Source organism: Lingula anatina, chromosome 2, assembly GCF_051362555.1.
Source record: "Lingula anatina isolate TDL-2025a chromosome 2, LinAna3.0, whole genome shotgun sequence".
Lineage (NCBI taxonomy): Eukaryota > Metazoa > Brachiopoda > Lingulata > Lingulida > Lingulidae > Lingula > Lingula anatina.
In genome coordinates, this window is record NC_141768.1 from 39,373,039 (window position 1) to 39,387,461 (window position 14,423).

Below are 14,423 nucleotides of genomic sequence, written 5' to 3' on the forward strand. Positions count from 1 at the left end.
AAAATTTTAATTGGTTTTGAATAAAATTAGGAATGATGTGTTATTTATGGATTTGTGGTTGTTTCTCTTAACCTTTTGTCATTTTAAATGAAAAATAAATAAGACCAGATTGTTTTAGGATTGGTGCATATATGTGAAAAGGTCCATTTTATTCTGAAACTGAGCTGGACAAGGGCTCTAAAGAGAGAATTTTATATAATAATACAGAGATATTTAAGCAGGTAGAGTTGTAATCAGGCATTACTGCATAATCTGTGTCATCCCATATAGATATTCTGATAACTTTCTCACCTATTTAGTATCAACTTCATATTTTAAGGTGATCAAATCATTATGCCTGTCTCTTTGATTGTCTGTCACATCTGTCAATCATCTGAGTATTGTACCTTACAATCCAAAAAAACTAAATACAGCAGGAATAAAAATTGCTGGTTACGGGGTGCATATTATTTATCAGTTTTCTTTCAAATTGTGATTTAAATTGAATTTTAAGTGTCATAGCATCAAATTTTAAGGCTCTGCAGTTCATTATCAGCTACTTCGAATAGTGAGATTATCACATTTGTTAGAGGTTTTATCTACAAGGAAGTCTTTGCTGACATATTATTTGAGACATGGACAGCAATATTTACATGCATGATTCATTTGGTTACAATGGAATCAAGTAAAAAACATTATCCCTAGTAGCTGGTTAGGTATACAGACTGTATCAGGTCCTAGATCATTGATCATTATGGCCTGATTATACTGAAATTGATAGAGATTGGTTTCTTGGTGATTCATATTATATGTCACAGGTACATATATCATTAGTTTTAAAAGGTGTCAATGGTATTTTTTTTTTTTTTTTTGATAATTTCATATTGAATTTCTAGTGGTGTAGTGTTGTAGATGACTCTGTTGCTGGTTAAAGATATTTATGGCACAGATGGAATACAGATATTTACAGATTCTTAAACATATGGTAATGAGTTCTACCTTTCTAACTTTCCAAATGACTAATGTTTGATATAATATTTGGAATGTATGGATTATATATTAAATCACTTTTTATTTGAAAGGTTGTTTTAAAATAGCTGGAGACACTTGATATATATATTTGAATGTTCAAATACTTTAAGCTTTTCACTGCCTAGCTAATTTATCCAGACTGATAACAAACAAAATAACAAAATGTCCCTGCTCACAAATCTATCGCAAATCTCTTTCATTCTTATTCAATATCACACGCTTCTAAAAGTGTAAGTTTCTTATTGACAAGAGGCTGTGGAAAGGATTGTGTTATTAATAGACTGTCTGACACGTGGAAAAGAAAATGGACATGCACATTGTGACAGTTAAATATATATAGGTACCAAATGAATGAAAATGAAAATTCATTTCCTGAAGAGTATTGCTTCAAGTCTTAACAATTTGAAAGGTTGGAGGGGTTAAAGTAGGTTTCTAACTGTAGAACCACTGTAGGGAGCTATAAATAAATCTTATTGGAATAGTGAAAAGAAGAAAAGACCCTTACCAACCATTTAAGGCATCTCCAAATGACACTGTTTGACGTCATTATGTCTAAAAATAAATCTTGCAGGACAATGTAAAATCCACAAGCCCCATTTATGAGCTGCAGCAATCTTAATTGTTTGAGAAATCTGGTCAGCGGCAAATGTTTTCCATGCTTCATTTAAGCAGTGTTATTTAACCGTAATGTTGCTTAATTAACACCAGCTCCTGGCACGTAGAAGGGGTAATAGTGTAAGCTGTGAAGTAAGTGTGGTAAGGTACTATTTCTTTTAGAAAAGGTTTAGATATTTTTAAAAGTTAAGTGGAGTGCAATGTGCACAGCGACATCCTTTATTAGTTGTGCTGAAAACACCAGGTTCTTTACCTTTTTATTGAAAAGATATTTATCTTTGAGGACTTTGAGTGATCTCTACAGTTGATGAAACAAGGTACCACTTTATATCATACACTGTCACAGTTTTGAAGTTATAAAAACTGCTAATTTTATTCTTTTTGTTATTGCATCATAGGATTGGAATCAAATGATTCCATTTTTTTCTAACAAGAAAACGTTGCATGGTCTGAAAGGCAAATTGAAAACAAACTGCAGCAGTTATTTCAGGTTTTATTGCTAAGCCTCAAAACAAATGTTGTATCATGCAATAAGATTTTGCCTAGGTGCGCAAGCTGTTGCCATGAAATAAGTTGCCTTGTAGTTGTGGTTAATTGAATACTGCTGTAGCATTATGTTCCTGTCCAGATAGTGTACTTACCTTGACTGCACAAGTGTTATCTGTGCGAATAGCCGTCAGCTCTGGCCTTCACTTTTGACAGGCTTAACTGGGAATCCATTACTGTAAAGTTTAATTGTGAAATAGCATTACATGCACCGTAAGTGCTAGATCAACAATGTGAGTCAAAGGCAATATTTGTTCAAAAATCATTTTAAAAATAACTCAGTTTTCTTAAGATCACGTTTCTGCGTAAATGCCCATTACTAAATGACTGGTTAGAGCCGTGCGCGTGAAAACACTTCTAATCAATATAGCCTTAGATGTGATGCCTTAGAATAATTTACAAATGTAACCCTGTTTTGCATATTCATATATAGTTAAACAAGCACTGTGAAGTGTTATGCTGATATTCATGCTTTTTTTTTGTCAAATGCATATAGTATAACTATATGCATTTGACAAATGCATATAGTTATACTATATGCATTTGACAAAATGCATATAGTATAACTAAGAGCTTTTAATAATTGCATTGTAACCATGCATGCACATATATATATATATATAATGATTAATTTTCTTAAAATATTTTTATTTTTTCAAATACAGAAATACCTTCTACACTGACCAGTCCTGTGTGAACTTGTATTCCAGACACCATTGAATTTTTTTTCTGTCATAAGTTCAACTATCCAGACCATTATTTGTATGTGGTCAGTGTAGCATTTTAAAAGGGCGGAGTTTCCAATTGCAGTATAAAAGGTGACAATGGAACATTACAAAGACCTATCATCAAACAAAGCTACAGCTGTCCATGTCTTTCATATATTCTAATACATTGTACAGTGTTGGAAGCACAGTATATTTCAGTTAGAATTGGTGCTTGTCAGAGCCCTTCTTTTCAATGCATATTCCCTAAATTCTTTTTGTCAGAAGTTATTTTACTACAAAATTTGTAGGAATGGGGTCCTACACAAAGTTCTTGGCATAGGAAAGGGTTAGCTTTTGTCCTTCAGAAGAAAAATAGGGTTATATAAGACTGAAAGCATTGTGGCTTTGTCTGGTGTTTGGTTGATTTTCTCTCTAGTGTTTGGAGGATTTCAAGCAAGGTTTTTATTGACAAACAGTCCGTGATAAACATAATAAACCAAAGTCACTGAGCATAAGATTCGACTTCTACATTATTTGTCGGGTAACAGGTTGACTAATTTTGATACTGTATAAAATTATGATGCATGGGTACGATGCAGTCATTTTATGATTGTTAAGTCAGTGAAATATTTGCCATCGATCAACCACTTGAGATTTCACTAGTAAGAAAGGGTAAAGTTTTTCCAACTGTGCATTTCAGAATATCTTTATTTATATTTTTTGTATGCTTTTCTATAATGCTTAGCTTATAACATGGACAGAAAAGCATTTTGTATATTTAGAATTATCTGGTGGGCAACTCTGTATTGTTACACATACATATAGAACTAAAGTATGCAATCAGTCGTTGATTGCTTAATGTTGAAGGCATGCATTGCATGTTAAATCTACACACACATACACACACACACACACACACACCTTGTTGGAAATTTCAGTTTTTTTTCCATAGTCACAAAGGTATGGTGTACACCATATCTAAAACCGTTGACAAAATTACTATCTATAAACCTATGTTTAAGCTTAAAGGTTCTTGTTTAAGGGAGATGGATATTTAAGGATTGTTCTTTCCTTATCAGCTAAGGCAGAAATAAACACTATCATGTAATGAGATAATGCTATCCCATCAAAGTTGCATCGAGGTGAATTGTTAACTTAAGCTGATGAAGTAACAGCAATTTTTTGAAGTAAAAACTGTAATTTTTCACTTTTAAACAGATCTCTCTCACCTTACATCTAGCAATACTGTTTTTATGCCTATTCAATCACTACAACCTGGTGCCAGGGAATGTTATGGAAAGGTTATAAAAGCAGCCTTTTTTAAATGAAACATTAGAATTTAAAACCAAATGCTGGCACTGGAATGTGGCTCACAACCTAGTAGTCAAGCATACCAATTTTCAAGATATTTTACTTAGTTACAGAATTGCTGAGGAAAATGATCTCTATCTCACACTTATTTATAAAGCAGTGAAATTGTCAATTAAGGCTTATCCAACTTATGTGCAAAAGTGCATGGGGTGGTGATTTAAGTGACTAAAAAGAAAACTGTGCTCTCAAAGTGTCTATTTTTATTGCAAAAATACAGCTGTATTAAGATAATTATTTCACATAAAAGAATTGGGGGGGGGGGGAGCTAATTTGTTAAATATAGGTCTTTATAATTTACTGATACCCTTTAAGAAAAGAAGTTAAGAAATCATTGATGGGGATTTTAGATCAAATTTTTAAAACGTTTTTGGATATGACATACCTTAATGTCTAGGAAAATAAACTTGCTGTAGAAAGGTCTAACATGCATAATGCATCCTATGAACAAAACAAAAAAAAAAAAAAAGAAAAAAGATTTTTCTTTCTGAGGGCTGTTGTGTATTTTGATTTTGTTTTAGAATTTTGATCCAGTTAAAAGGTATTTGTGGTTTTATTACAAGGTGTTTGTACTGACATCAGTCTGATAACATGATATACAGCTATTTTGAAACCTTAATAATTTGACTTTCCAAGTGAAATTATATGATCGGAAGCCATACTAGTTCCCTGACAAACTATTTGTATTGGGAGTATCATATTTGTCATATACATGCCACTAACAGGATGTTAATGCTCCACTTTTGGAAACAAATCACTTGGTATTGGTAAATAAGTCATAAATGAGACTTGTTTCTCTTGGTTAGAGCTTCAGCTGAAAACAAGGTAGTTTTGAAGCAGTGTTAAAATACGTGAGCATGTGTACATGAAGCAAGTGTGGAGTAAGAGCGCTATTTATTTTTTTAAAAAAATCTCTTATGTCTATCACAGCAGCAAAGAATCTTATTGAAATTTCAGTGATTTTATTGTTCTTTTGGTAATGTAAATTTTCATGCAAAGGCACCAACAGTTCATGTCCTTAATAAAAAAAAAAGCATTGCCTGGGGAATCGGCTATATATAAACTAGCCTGTATCAATGACATACTGTACTCTACCAGTGTATTTACCTGATATTGTACACACCAGGTCTCAGCACTGAACAACTATAACATGGTATACCTATGGAGTGTAATTATAATATGGCATAATGACCTATTCTCTAAGGTTTCATCCTTGGTGGTTAACAGAACTGACATCTACAGTTTGGATTGATAGTAATATGAAGAACATTTCACCCAAAACTGTCGATTAATTACTCTTCTCCGTGAGCTGAACTTTAGATCTCCCACCAGAAGAGCATGACATTTAGCACCCTTTGATTTGATTGGCTCAACTGGAAATTTACCTGCGTCAGCAGCTTGGGTTACTGTTTGCTCTTCTTCTCATTCATTCACATGATGTTCAGTCAGGCATCCTGTATGTTTGTACCTTACTGAAAGAGAGAGGAGGAAAGGGACTGAAACAGTTGATATTATTAAGCCAAGGTATGTAAAAGCAATACATTTGCAAGTGACATGTTGAACTTTTTTTATTTAATTCAAATTGGGTTTTGACAGCATAGTAATTGTAACTGCTGTCACTTTTAGCCGTGCGTGAAATTTAGTGTTATGTTGTTTCTTCCTGGAGGGTTCTTGCAGTGTTTACACTTATTTCAATATTTGATGGTAGACCCTTGCAATAATGTAGTTTTCTGGTTCAATGCTTAGTTGAAATGTCATATTCTAAGGTGATGAAGAGTGTTGAATATTCAACGGATCTGAAGAATATTTGAAAATAATTTGATTTGAAATATTTTAATTAAGATAGTTGGAGCTTGTTATTTCACTATTGCATACAGAGTTTCAATTGATGTTTACCTATGTATTTCATGAAAATACTTAGGTAATTTTTATTGTATGTATCGTTTAATAATTTCATTCACATTTTTGTGATATTTAGTTATGGGTTATGTCACCTTGGTCCATTAGTAAAATTTTTGATATGCTGTAAGTATATTATTTAGCAAAGTTGAGTTTCAACTTATTTTCATCAGAAAACTAAAGGGCTGCATGTTTCTGGGTCATTAAATGATCAGCTAGACAGTGTATGACATTTAAGCCTGGAAAGAACGTTTAATGCCTATCATAATGATGTGCCCTTAGTATTGAAGTCAGGTAAAAATCAATCTGACACGTAGACACATTCTAAATTTTATTTCACAGGGTTAAAAAATTAACTGTTTTAATATATTTATGAAACAAATCATTATACTTTAATGGTTTTTTGTAGGGGGGAGGGGAGATAAAGCTTATTATCAAACACTTTTAATAGTTTCATTTATATTTATATTTATATTTATAATTTGTATGCTGAGGTGAAGAGAATGCTGGTTCATAATGCATGCTTTTATTCCATTCTTTTGAATCCCCTACATGTGGCATATATATAATCTGTTCAGGTTCAGTGAGTGAGTTGATGAAAATGGAACAAGCAGTGCAAAATGTATGGGCCAGTTTGTGTGATTTCTCTATAACACAGACATATATATTGTTACAGTTTTCTTCCCATGGTATGGTTATGTAATCCAACATGAAGGACTGCTTTTGATACTTTACATAAAATTCAGCATTATTATTTCCTGACATATAGGTTTTGATGTCTGATTCAAGCAGGCAAGGTACTGGCTTGAGAGGTGAATTAGTTTGAACAGGGGAAAAGTTCTGAAAAATCATATTTAGATTAAATTGCCTTAAGATTTGTACACAACCCAACATTTCTATAATGATATATGATAAAAGAGTGCTATAGGTTTGATTATTCTTATGTGCACAACAATTTTGAATCTGACAAGTAGTGTCATGGAGATTGATTATGAAGTATAAAAGCATCTACATTTGAATAGTAGGTGGACAGTTGTAAAATGACCCACAAAAAAATAAGATAGCTACTTTTTTTTAATTTCTGGCTTGGTTTGCTTCATTAGTTAAATTTCATAAGAACCCTACAAAATATAGTCATGTATAAGTAACTTTTTTTACAATATCTTAAAAAGAAAGAAGGAAAGAAAAGAAAAGAAAGTGTGGTGTATACTAAATTAACTTTACTAAATGTTCACTTTAGTGAGTTAGTTATTGGAAGTAATGATGACTAAGGACATTGCACAAGAGATGGAATACCTAATTTTACTTTGCTTCATTGGAAAGGATAACATTAGAAAAAAATTTAAATAGAAAAATAATTAAAATTTTATTATTTTTTTCAGCAGTCTTACTAGTTCTATAACACTATAGCAAAACCATTGCTCTCTTAGTTCATTTGTTTCATTTGTAAGTCAAGTTTTTCTCCAGCAGGGGTAAGATACAGGCCCACCTGGCCAGCTACCTGGAATTCTCCAGTCTCAGCAGCCCCCCCTACTGCTTCATGTCAAGGTGAAATGACTGGAATACTTCTCTGACAGACTAGAGAGGTATCCTCAGACACTGATTTCTTCTTGATTTTCTGTGTCTTCTTGATCAAAACAGCACATCCTACATTCATACCTTGTTTTTCTGTTGAGGTTTAAACTTGGCCTAATTAGCCCCAGCAAAGCCGGGGTAAATGTTAACTTGGAGATCTGAGATGTTTGGGACTTTAGTCACCTGTGTTGCAGTAGGTAGGGAAAGCACTTGCTGTGCTGAAAGTTATCTGAAAGATATTATTTTGCTGTAAAAATAGGATACTCTTATGAAGTGTTTGATAGGTGTTTCAATTGTTTTGTTAGATTTCTTAAATTTTTTATGCAATGGATTTAAATAGAAAATAAGTATTGTAACAGCATGGACACCAAAGCCAAAAATATTTTAAGTCCACAGACTCTTGCATTTCTTGAAGTCAGAGATCACAGAGTAGTTTCATCATTGAGAAAGCATCATTACTTAACAGAAATAAACATGATATACATGTACATGGACTAGTAGAAAATAAGCAGCAGATAGAGTGGGTGGTGTTGGCTGTAGCCTAGTAACAAGCAAAGCTGGTTGTGAACAGGAAAGATGGAATATGTAACTACCCTTGAAAATTTAACCTCGGTCTTCAAATGATTCTAGTAAAGAAAAACACATAATAAAATTAATCTGGTTTAAAGAGGATTTTTTTTGTTGAATTTCATGTGTCTACAAGTGAAACTTGCTGAAGGTAGTTGCATAATCAGCCTTTGGTCTTTTTTTCTTTTCTTTTTTTTTTTAGCTTTCTTGATATCTACAGGAAGTAATGTTTGATGCTTGAATGGTGGAAGAGGTAAACAAGTTCTTGATGAACTTGCTCATTCCATTTTACCTCTGAAAACCAAACCAGGTATCCTAAGAAAGTTTAAATTTCTGAAGTGTCAGATTCACTACTGAGGCTACGGAAATGTCAACAACTCTGTCTCTGGAAATTGCCCCTTTTTAATCTCACTGATGTCAAGTATCAGTTGGCTGAATGGAATCTTTGAAGAGCATGATTTAATGTGTTTGCTAAAAAAAAAAAAAAAAACATAGCACCTGACCTTCTCATCTGTTAGTCTAGATTTTTTTAGTTGTTAATGTTGATGATTACCTAGCGTTATACTGTCCTTTTTCTCCTAAGGCAAACGTCAAGGTAAATATCTCGACAAATATCAACTTTCTGCTCCACTTCATAGCTCTCCTAGACTTCAGCAGGGCAAATTTTTATTTGCAAGCTCATGGGAAAGTTACAGCTGAGGATAACTTGAAATTTTATTATCTGATGGATCAAAAATATGGTGCCTGTTTTTTGTTTTTACTAATACAAGATTGCATTGATATTAATATTAATTACACAATGTAAAAATATCAGAATGTTTAGTATTAAGAACAAAAAGCATAACATAACTCTTAGCACAGCCATAGTTCACCAGCCAATGTCTACATTTAATCTCAAATTATGGCATTTTTTCAGGTAATAAACTCAGTGCTGTTTACAATTAATTTAACCAATTTGTTGAACTTGCATTCTGATGTCTAACAACTTTCACTCTTTGTCAGAGAGGAATACACGTACAGAGAGATAAAATGCACATCCCAGACTTAAATAGCAATAAGCAGTGTGGGTTAATTTAAAACTTGTACCCATTCTCTGACCTGACATTCTGTTTCAATCTATTTTTGCCCCAGGATGAGCTCAGGTGGAGAGATAACTTCTCTCCTTCATTTTTGCACATTGGTAAATGCTCCTTGTACTGTTATTAAGCAGGAATTAAATGTATGTGAGTCAGACCATGCAGATCAATTCTTGATCAAATGAATCTCAGAGATTGGGAGATTATGTGCTAGTGCATAGCCTGGCTAAACTCAGCTGAGGGTTGCCCTGGGGGTGGAACTGGCTGCCTGTGCGACTTCAGCTTTCTCTGCCTACTCGTTTCCAGTTTAATTAGAATTTGCTGTCCTTTCACACAGTTGGAATTTTTTTCATCTGCTGATCCCCCACAGCTTTTAGTTGAGTCTTGTTTGCATGTTCTGCAGTAATTAATGACAGGCTGGCTCCGCTGCTAGTGCAGCCACAGTATTGACCAAATGTCTGTGTGACCATGTTTTCCTTTCTCCAATGAGGAGGCCTGGAACTGGTTGAAAATGCTGTCTGCCTGTGGCATATTTGCCAAAGTGCTCCCGAACAGGATAAATGTATTATAGTGGACTCCATGCTCACTAGAAGATCATCAGCCAATTTAGTGCCAGTTTTCACACTGTCTATGAAGTATGAGGTGGGAATTATTGTGATATAACAGTAAAGTTTAATATATTTATGGTTTAATATATTTCTTTTTCTTATTTTCTTTTGCTTGTGGGTTAACAAAAAGCCAGAAAATCTGGAAGAGAAAATAACAGACAGACAGACAGGCATAGAATATATTATCAAAAGTTTTAGAATGGTGTTGGCAGTTTTGAAACAAGGGAGCATGTTCTCCGCTAAGAATGTGCATGTTTTTGATAGAACTCATTGTGCAAGTTATGTGCTGTATTTCTTTGTTATAGTAGCTTCATAGTCTGCTGTGTTGCCAGGGGCTGAAACTAGTTACCAAGGAACTGCTCTGGTAGATATGGTGTCTCTAAGCAATTTCTTCTCAGGGAACAGAAGGACAGTGTCTGCAGGATAAAAGTTCCTGTTATTTTGTCAGAAAGTACACTTACACATTGTAATGAGAAGAAATGCCATTTGTAATAAGTGTTTCAATCAAAGACTGCATGGCCTGTAAATGCCCAAGGTGGTTATGTTCACAACTAGACCTAGTTACACTTGAAAGTCTTAGGAACCATTCCCAGACCCTGTTTTACTAAAACTACATGGATCTATCTATCTCTGAGGGGATTCTCACTAAATTGCAATCAACTTAAGGGGCTAAGATATCTGTCACGCCTACTGAAGCTGCTAGTGGGTAATTAATTATTGTTTAGCAGATTTAGTAGGAGTGCCAGTCATCTAAGCCGCTTAAGCTGAAAGCAGTTTACAAGAAACCCCTTGGAGATGGATCGATGCTGTTAGATGGATCTGGGTATGGGAACCCAGACTTAGTGCTGCCATGACTATAGATAACAGGGACTTTTAGTGAATCTACTACCTGAATAAGAGTCAGGTCTGTAGCCAGCTATTTCAGAGGGGGGGGAGGGGGGTCTTTTTATGAAAAACTGGATCTTTTACCATAAGACCTTGTATAAAGGTCACTTTTTGCCAAGAGCAGACCTTTTCCTAGGAAAAAAATGTGGTTTTTGCAAACCCCCAAGATCCCCCCTCCCCCAGCTATGGGCTTGACAATAAAGGCATTTAAAATCCCTTGCTGATAATGTGGACTCTTGGTGATGTTATTTTAATTAATTTTGCTCAATGTCCAATTATAACTGGCACTTACCAGTTTGATGTCGTGTTTTTGGTATATACAACTGCATGGCGTTTAGGTTAGTCTTAAAAGACAATTTCAGAACAAGTTAACATCGTACTGGACATGATCTTGGAAAGATGTTTTTCATTTTAAATTTTTATGTCTTGAGCTTTTACTTGGAAATATCTTGTTGTGGAGTTGAATTTTAGCTGCCATCCTATTTTAAAGATCCTACTTTAAAGATCATAAAGTGTTTAACTGAGGAAAAAAGTTATAATGTTGGACAAAAGGTTAAAATAAGGAAAAAGCATACATTTCATGGCACAAGTTGTCATTTTTTCTGAATTTCATACATTTTTACATTTTCATCATACTAATTATCAAATAATTTGGAATATCTTGCTCATTGTCCAATTATAACTGGCACTTACCAGTTTGATGTCATGTTTTTGGTATAATTGCATGCTGTTTAGTCTTAAGCATATTGATAACCACTGGAAAAAAGTATCACTCAGTTTGTACAAGAACACCTAAAAGTGTATCAATTAATGAAGGGTACATCTTCTTGCACAATCCCAAGTCATTAGTCTAAGAGCACGGTCTCGCTGCCTGCTATAACCCTAGGCAGTCTGTGGCTTGTGAGACATTTTCTACATTGATTGGTTTGGAATTGGAAGCTACCTTTGGAATTGATTATTACTTTGTAACATTGGTGGCATCTGCATACCTGCAGTGGTTGATTACTTCGCCTACTTTTTCTTAGCAAGAAAATCCTACTCACTGTTTGGAAACTAATCAAAGTCAAGTCAAGAACAAGCTGTTGAGAGGAAGGCGTATGAGAAAAGAACTTATCGCTTGTCTTTGTTTGGCAGTAGCAGCAGTTGTTTCTTTCAACTGAAAACCAGGAGGAACAAGATTATTATGCCACTTCATCAGATTTCTAATGGAGTAAATGGGGCTTTTCAAGTTAAACTACATGGAGTAGATCTTGAGTAACAACAAGAAGCAATGTAGCTGAAATGACTTACTGATCATGAATTAAAACAATTTAACCCCTTCTGTCAAATGGTGGTGGTAAGCAGTATTAGGCACCTGTTTTTTTTTTTTTTTCAAAGTTCTTACTTTCAGTTCTTGGTCTTTTTTGTAGGGACTATTTTCAGTGCAGTTTTGAATCCAATCTCCAAGATATTTACATATTTGTTTATTAGTATGGCCTAGCTGTGATGGTGTTAAAGACAGTCTCAGTGGGTTAGATTAATGTATAGAAGCAGGTTCTATGTAAAACTTTGGTCAGATTTGTGTTTTGTGAGATTGTTTATTATTATATTAATAAGTCTGGGTCACAAAAGTTCTGTTTAGACAACTAGAATAAAAAATTAGAAAACGAAAACTATTTATCATGATTTCGGAGCACAGCCGGGAGTACCTCCGGCTCAAGGTCACGACCTCGATTTTCCCACGCTTACGACCAATCACAGCAGGCTTCAGTCAGAATGAGATAGAAGTCACGACTACACAGCGAAACTTGTCAGACATGTAAATGCCGCCTGTCCACCTTTTCGGTACATGTACCGATCAAAAACAGAAAACGTAAAGCCCAAAACGCTCTTATACACGTAACCAACTTTGTATGAGCACAAATATTGTCATTTATTGTGAACAGGATAATATGATAATGAGACACACTTGAGACCTGTGAAGCGCATACTCACGTGTCGAGGAGTAGTTTCGCCATTGCCTCCTAACTCAGCTTTAAGTGTCCTCCACCGCCCCACCTCCCTCCCAACATACACAGTCTGAGTGCTTCTTCGTCTGTCTCTAATTTTCTTTCGTATCTTTCGAACTGGAGTGGCTATTTTCTTTCGTCCCCTTTTGTCGCTCTCCTCTTCAGACTTGACGCGCGTCTCCATGTTTGCTGTTTTGGCGCCAAATAGTAACATCCGGGTCTCAGCTGTAGTACTTCATTCATAGTAAACCGCGAGACTTAGCGAGAAATTGCGCGTTCTGAAGCCGTACTGTGAGGTGGTAGCTGAGTATTTAAGACGAGTCGTCTTTTATTATTTAATGGAACTTAAAAACGGTATTAGGTAGCTTCATTTTCTGAACAGTTTTGGATAGGATATACCTTGGTCATTATGGGGAAATTGGTGAGATTTTCAGGAAAATTCATTTTCGTGCTATTTTAAGGGTTTAACGCGCTGAGACTGTCTTTAAACTCTGCAAGTTGGTGGACAGGCTTTAGCAGGTATGATTATTACCTGGTCTTTTCAATAGGCAAAAGTTATCAAACATAATTTTATAATCACAACAATTATATTTCTATATAGCATTTGTGGTGCTTTTTATTGCATAGAATAGAACTATAGAGTAACCTAGCTGCTTTTTAATTTTCTTTCTTCCACTCAATAGGAATGTTTTTACTCTAAGAAATTTTGACTTAAAAAATACAGTATGCATAAAATTCACAATTTCCCCCATTGAAAAGATGGAATAATTACCATAGGTAGAGGGCAGGGTTACATTGGCAACACTGTAGCATGTACGGGGAAAAAGGCTGTGGAGACCAAGGGCTACCAGATGTCAGGTCTCAGCTAGACCTGCTCTGGTAGGAACCCCTTGATCCACCCATATTGAACACACAGTCAGGTGTGAAAGTGTAAATACTCAAGGTGCAAGACCAGATGGGGAACACACTGACATGGTTTTTCAGACAAATATTATTTTTTTGGAAGGATCTGTGGTTTGTATTTCTACAGCACTGTGATTTTGAATTATAAGAAAGAGGATTTTTAGAATTGCTGTTGAATTTCCAAATGTTCCTCAAGATGGATCTGACAGTTAAACCATCTGCCGTCTACTCTCCCTTTCTCTCTCCCTCTCATTCCTCTACTTCTTTTGCCCTGTGTGTTCTTTTTATCTTAACCCTACTCTTAGAATAATAAAACTGAAAGAATTCACCCTTTTATGTTGATACATGTGTATCTCTTTCTAGCCCAAGTTCATAAGAATGTAATGAGGAAACTGTTGACATCATGAAATATAATTTCATCCCTGGTAAAGTGGGAAACCAAGCATCTGTGTGCAGCATGATGCAAAATGACATTAAGTAATCGTTAAATGGGTTACATAAAGCGGAAATATCAATAACATTATGCTAAATTTCAAATCTCAGCTTTCCTCAACAGTTGTGAGGTTCTCAGAGTTAATGGAAATGTTTAAAACATGGTTCTCTGTAGAAGTAGTAATTGGATTAATTTGTAATGTCAGGCAATACATGTAGGTCAGTACGTTTCCTTTGCCTAAT

The 14,423-nt window shown here is 34.7% G+C and overlaps 1 protein-coding gene across 2 annotated transcripts in view; it reads left to right on the forward strand.

Annotated features, from left to right (window-relative positions):
- LOC106167179 (uncharacterized) overlaps window positions 1-14,423 on the forward strand; it is a 37,109-nt gene that overhangs the window by 7,349 nt on the left and 15,337 nt on the right. The gene's annotated exons all lie outside the window — the stretch shown is intronic.